This window comes from Mustela lutreola, chromosome 1 (assembly GCF_030435805.1).
Source record: "Mustela lutreola isolate mMusLut2 chromosome 1, mMusLut2.pri, whole genome shotgun sequence".
In the NCBI taxonomy this organism is placed as follows: Eukaryota; Metazoa; Chordata; class Mammalia; order Carnivora; family Mustelidae; genus Mustela; species Mustela lutreola.
In genome coordinates, this window is record NC_081290.1 from 152,540,549 (window position 1) to 152,547,440 (window position 6,892).

The following is a 6,892-nucleotide window of genomic DNA, read 5'->3' on the forward strand; positions in this document are numbered from 1 at the left end:
GGGGCCATCGAGGTGAAAATCAGGAGGCCACGCCGTAATAGCCAAAGAAGTAATCAACTCCTGCTAGTTTGAGACCGGGGAGGAGCCCAGAGAACATGAGATTCCAGCCCCAGCCAAGGGGAAAGTAGGTCACCATAGGTCAGAAACTGGTTCTCCAGCCAGGATGTTATCAGGAAAGGGTAAACTAGATCAAGAGTCCAGGAAGTTATGAGGGTGAGTCAAGACTGTTTGTGGCCTGATTTGAAGACAAGGTTCGTTTGCCTCAGAAGGTCCTTCTTGACGAATCCTTCAGGGCAGGAACCGGTGAGCCTGAGGCCTCTACCAGGCAAACTGGGAACAGGAAGAGCCGGCTGAAAAGCAAGAACCGCAGAACCGTGGGGTTGCAGGTGAGTTGGCACGAAGGTTCTCCCAGGTATGACAAAGCACTCGTGACAAAGGTGCCACTGCACAGTGGCTGCCTATTAGACCCAGTTGAGAGCTTGAAAGAAAATCCCTGTGTCCGGCCACACCCCAGACCAATTAGACTGGAATTTCTGGGGGTTGGATATGCTTTGGTATGCTTTAAAAACTCCCCGGGGCAATTTTAACATGTACCTGGGGGTGGGAACCACGGAGTTACAGGTAGGTTCTCAGAATGCCTCCCTGAAAGGTGAATTCCCAGAGAGTGTGATTTTCCTGTGATCAACTCCTAATTATGAAACAAGCTTTACAAAAACAGTGCTTTAAAAAAAAAAAAAAAGCACACACACATTTAAACGGGGATGCCTGAGTGGCTCAGTCGGTTAAGCTTCTGCCTTCGGCTCAGGTCATGATCTTGGGATCCTGGGATTGAACCCCACTTCAGGGCTTTCTTCCTCTGCCTCTCCCCCAGCTCCTGCTCTCTCTCTCAAATAATAAATTCTCTTAAAAAAAAAACACATAATAATAAACATGTTTATTTAAATCAATAAATACTACCTCCTATATGAATAATCAATACCTCCTAAAGCTAAGAGTTGGGGGCTTCATCCAAACTGAGCAAGCCCCGGGAAGATTTTGATCAGGGGAGTGATCTGATGAAAGTGACAATGTCGAGAGGGTAACTGGACACTGATGTACAGGGTAGACCCGGTTTAGTTCAGCAAGAATTTGTTAATATCGGTAACTGGCATTTATTGAGGCAAATCCTGCGACAGTCCTCCTCAGGGACTTTAGTTGCCTTGTTTTTTGTTGAAGAATGGAAGGATTAGGAAGGTGAAGTGACTTGCTCAAAGTCACTGCTGAGTAAAGAGCAGAGTTGGGACTTGAATCCAGGCCTCTGAAACTCCCTTCATAACCCCCCTGCAGCATAACTTCCTGTTTCACGAATAACTGTGACTGCATATTCTTTGGGGACACAAAGATGGATGTCACCAGTCTTGCCTTCAAGAGAGGGGCAGATGTGTCATAAATAACCACAACACTGGGTGATAAGTGCCTAATGGTGTTTTGGGAACACAAATGAGGCACAGTTAAGTCGGCCTAGGGGAATGACACCGGAAGAAATCAACAGGGGGCGTGTCTTTGATCTTAAAGAAGAAAAAGAGTGGAACCAAGAAAGTCATTACAATATTCAGGTCAGGAGCTGGGATTGTGGCTTTAGGGTTAGAAAGGAGGAGTCAACAGAGTGGTTGGACTAAGGTGAGTGTCCTAGTCCTTTCAGGCTGCTATAAAAATACCATAGACTGGGCAATAGATAATAAAAATTTATTTTGCACAGTTCTGGAGGCTGGAAATCCAAGATCAAGGTGGCGGCAGATTGGGAGTCTCATGAGAGAAGACTTCCTCGTTCATAGCTGGCCATCTTCTCGTTATGTCCTCACATGGCAGATGGAAAGCCCATTCACAAGGGCTCCCTCCTCATGACCTAGGTCCTAAAGAACAAGGATTAGTTAGAGGAAGTCCAGCTTTTCCAGGGTTGGCCCGACCTTTATTCTCTAAATTTTTTCTGCATTTGACTGAGGGGAGAGCCACCACTCTCCAGGTATATTTGGGCTAAAATAGGGGCTGGGGCGAAGATTGGTCCATGACACTGATGGACTAGGTGGGGGTGGGAAGATCCCAGCTCACCATCGCAGCTCCTGTGTCTGTGAGTCAGCCACTCTCTGGGCCAGTGGAGAAGCGAATATAAGCCATGACTGCACCAATAACAGGGTCTATAACACACCGTGGATCTGTAGTATTCATTGGTGGGTTTGCCCCCATTCTCAACGTTACGTACAACCACTTAATCATATAGTTCTCACCTAGTCCTTAATTACTGGTCAATGATTATATTTCTTGTGATATTTATTTGCTTGTTTGTTTATTTATTTATCATTTTTTAGAGAAATAGAGCACGGGGGTTTGAGGGTGGGCAGGGACAAAGGGAGAATGAGACAGAATCTCAAGCAGGCTCCACTCTCCGTGGGGATCCCAATGTGAGGCTCAATCTCGTGACCCTGAGATGGCGACTTGAGCTGAAACCAAGAGTCTTAACCAAAAGTGCCACTTGGGTGCCCTTCTTATAATCTTTAAAGAATAACATTCCTACCATTTACTTCTCTTTCTTTAATGAAATTAGACACTCACTCTGATGTTTTCCAATCATTCTTCAAGATGCTGTTTTGGAAAGTGGTCTCTTCCTGATTTTTCTAAAAATTTTATGTCTACCTAGACTGGAATTTTAGAAGAATGCCCTATGTCTATTTTCTTTTGTTTTACTGTGACCAGAATAGAATGCTGAGTTATAAAATAGTTCCTCTTTATCATTTCTATCCACTTCCAGTGGCAATGTCATGGCTGTTTAAGGCTATGCCAGCCTGGAGTCTACTGCTAAAATCAAATGGAATGATTTATATGAAAGCATTTTGATGAGCATGAAGACACCACTCAGAATGCCTCTTGTTGGTGCTGTTGTGGACTTGAAAAAGTTGTGTCTTTTTATTTTCAGAACATCATATATTATTGCTTGAAATTATACATAACCTACCATGTATTTCTAATGATGATGCCTATATTTGTCATGGAATAATTTGCTTTTTATTTTTTATTTATTTTGCTGCTTTTTAAAATGTTTTTTTTTTTTTCCCAAAGATTTTATCTATTTATTTCTCAGAGAGAGAGAGAACAACATCAGGGAGAGCAGCCTGCAAAAACAGAAGCAGACTCCTGGCTGAGCAGGGGGTCTGATGAGGGACCTGATCTCAGTAACCTGGGATCATGACCTGAGCCAAAGGCAGAAGCTTAACTGACTGAGTCACCCAGGTGTCCCTGCTGTTTTCTTTTTTTTTAAGACTTCATTTTATTATTATTATTATTATTATTATTATTATTATTTTGTAGAGTACTTTTAGGTTTGCCACAAAATTGAGAGGAAGGGACAGATTTCCCATCTACTCTCTGCCACCATATATAAACAGTTTTGCCCACTATCAGTATCCCCCACTGGAATGGTACCTTTTTTACTAAGGAAACCTACATTAACACATTTTAATCACTCTAAGTCCATAATTTAACTAAAGGTTCACTTTTGATGTTGGATATCCTATGGGTTTGGACAAGTAGAATGACTTGTATCCATCATCATAATATCATACAGAGTATTTTTTCACTGCCCTGAAAATCCTCTGGGCTCTGCTGATTCATTCCCTCCTCTCCCTAGCCCTGGTAACCACTGATCTCTTTACTGGCTCCCTAGTTCGCCTGTTGCAGAACGTGCTATACTTGGAATCATACAGTATGTAGTCTTTCAGATTAGGTTCTTTCACTTAGTAATATGCATTCAAGTTTCCTCCATGTCTTGTTGTCCTTGATAGCTCATTCCTTTTCACTGCTGAGTAATATTTCGTCATACTGCAGTTGATTTATCCTTTCATCTCTGAAGGTCATCTTGGGAGCTTCCAAGTTTGGGCAATGATGAATAAAGCTGCTATAAACATCTGTGTAGGTTTTTGAACAGACATAAGCTTTTAACTCTTAAGATAAATACCAGGGGATAGGATTGCTGCATCTTACAGTATGTTTAGTTTTGTAAGAAACTGCCACACTGTCTTCCAAACTGATGTAACTGTTTTGTATTCCCACCAGTAATAGATGAGAGTTTCTGTTTCTCCAGATCTTTGTCCGCATTTGGTGTTGTCAGTGCTTGGATTTTGGCCATTCCAACAGGTGCGTGGTAGTATCTTATTATAGTTTTCATTTATCATCCCCTGATGACATGATGCAGAGTGTTTCAACTTAAAAAAAAATCCCATTTCCCTTTAAAACACGCAACTATAACATATATCAATCGTAGTGTGAGATTGTGAGCAATAGGTAGGTGTAGATTGCATTTCTTTGTCCACTGATGAATGGATAAAGAAGATGTGGTGTGTACACACACACACAGCCATCAAAAAGGAAGCACTACTTAGCCATCAAAAAGAAAGAAATCTTTCCACCTGCAACAAGAGAGCTCGAGATTATTATGCTAAGTGACATAAATCCATCAGAGAAAGACAAATACCATATGATTTCACTCATATGTGTAATTTAAGAAATAAGAACACATGGGAGGGGGGAAGGAGAGAGAGGGAAATAAACCATAAGAGACTCTTCCTTACCGAGAACAAACTAAGGGTTACTGGAGGGAGGTGGTTGGGGGATGGGCTAGACAGGTGATGGGATTAAGGTGGCATCTGGGTGCTGGGATGAGCGCTGGGTGTTGTATGTAAGTGATGAACCACTGACGTCTACTCCTGAAACCAGTATTGCACTGTATGTTAACTAACCAGAAATTAAATGAAATCTGGAGGAAAAAAAAGATTACATTTGTTTTCTTCTTGACACTCTTTTTCTAAAATGAGTCTTAATCTCTGATGAATGGGTGTCTAGTTGTTTGCATGTGTGAATCCAATGCCTCAGACTCCTTTTAATTTTAATGTTTTCTTCATAAATGAAGGTACATCTTTCAGGGGTCTTAATTATAAGAAGTAGACACTGACTTGCGCTGATTCAGCAGAAGAGGAGTTTATTGCAAGCCAATTGGACAGCTTCGTGGGGAGTGGTGCTGGAGGACCCAGCTGAGGCTCAGTTCCAGAAGCAATGTCCAACTACACTACAGAACTGGTCTGAAGAGGAAACCCCTGATGCTGTGGCCAACATGATTAGGCTACAGTTATCCCACTGCCATTCCTGGGCCTCAAACACTCTGTCGTATCTACTGCCCCACCTTCAAGACAAAGCAAGTCCCCCTTCTCTCTCTTCTTGGTTCCATACCACCTGAGCCCCTGTCTGGGAGAGGAGGCAGAGCCAGGTACATGTCTGTGCCCTAGTAGCAAGGGACAATGGGGAAGGGAAGCATTTCATAACATGAGAAGCTCCCAGATATCGGAGAGGTGTTAAAAAGATGCTGGGCGGCCGCAAATGTGACAAACATCCAGTAGGGTAGGGATCCTGATCACATTTACATATGTGATGTCCTTGCAGACTTTATCAATTTATCGGGCATCCCATTTCTCATTTGTCATTTACATAGCCTAAATCCGTTTCCTTTTTTTTTTTTTCCTCCTAAGATTTTATTTATTTATTTGACACAGAGAGAGAGAGCACAAGTAGGCAGAGCAGGAGGCAGAAGCAGACTCCCTGCTGGGCAGAGAGCCCGATGCGGGGCTCGATCCTAGGACCCTGGGATCATGACTTGAGCCAAAGGCAGACGCTTAACCCACTAAGCCACCCAGGTACTCCCTGGATGCGTTTCTTGATAAAAGAGTTTTTGTTGCTACCCCACCCCCCACCCCCACCGCACTCCTTTTGCTGTTACAAGAGTTCATGGACCTCCTAAAACAATGGTCAAGATCTTTTGAAGGGGCAGAGATCCTTAAAGAATCAAACAAAAGCTATGGATCTTCTCTTCAGAAACATACACATGCAAGTAGTTTGGGGAGGTTCGCGGGTCCCCAGAAGACACTCCTGCCCTCGAAGAGATCTATGGCTCAGAATAAGGCTAAGAACAAGAAACGCAAGGTGCTCTTCCATTTGCTTTCCATTTGCCAGAGTTGGACTGTCCTTTGGGAATCAGTCAGTCCTGGGTTTGAGTCCTACCTGCTGCACTGGCCAGCTTCCCGGTGCTGGGCAAGTTACACAAGCTGAACAATAGTTTCCTCATCTGCCAAGGGAAAATAGTAATACCAAACTATCAGGTGGGTAGGAGGCTTCAAGAAGGTGTACCTGCAAAGTGTCTAGCCCACAATAAAGGTTCAAGAAAGACTCTTGCTCCCTACTCCTTGAAAGCATTTCCAAGGTCATCTGTTGAGGCTTATCTCCTCTTCTCAGTCTCTCTTTTTCTCTTCAGGCGCTGTCCTGCCCCACCCTTGCTGTGGGCACTGCTGCCTCGAGCAGTCCGCAGTCTTTGCAGAGCTCAGGGGAACCAGCCTCTTGGGTGTTGTTCCATTGTGTTCTTTACATTTTCAGCTGAGATGTTGGCTTCCAAAGCACCCTTTCTTTGATCAAAGCTTCACACTAGCCTCTCCCTTAGCCTCAGTCTACACATGCCCACCAGTTCCAGAAACATCTCGTTAGGGAGCTCCTTTGTCAGCAGTCACTTGGCTGTCAATTCTAGGTGAATTGGGTCATTTTTACCCTTTAAAAGTCACTGATCCAGGGGCACCTGGGTGGCTCAGTGGGTTAAGCCTCTGCCTTCGGCTCAGGTCGTGATCTCAGGGTCCTGGGATCAAGCCCCGTATTGGGCTCTCTGCTTTGCAGGGCCCCCTCTCTCTCTCTAACTATCTTTGTGCCTACTTGTGATCTCTGTCTGTCAAATAAATAAATAAAATCTTTTTTTTTTTTTTTAAAGATTTTATTTATTTATTTGACAGAGAGAGATCACAAGTAGGCAGAGAGGCAGGCAGAGAGG

The 6,892-nt window shown here is 43.6% G+C and overlaps 1 long non-coding RNA gene across 1 annotated transcript; it reads left to right on the forward strand.

The window, feature by feature from the left end:
• The first annotated feature begins 228 nt into the window (after positions 1-228).
• Positions 229-6,228, forward strand: LOC131820000 (uncharacterized). Its single transcript, XR_009349439.1, has 3 exons — positions 229-386; positions 4,087-4,167; positions 4,940-6,228. It is a non-coding gene; the product is annotated as an uncharacterized LOC131820000 (long non-coding RNA).
• Positions 6,229-6,892: the final 664 nt, after the last annotated feature.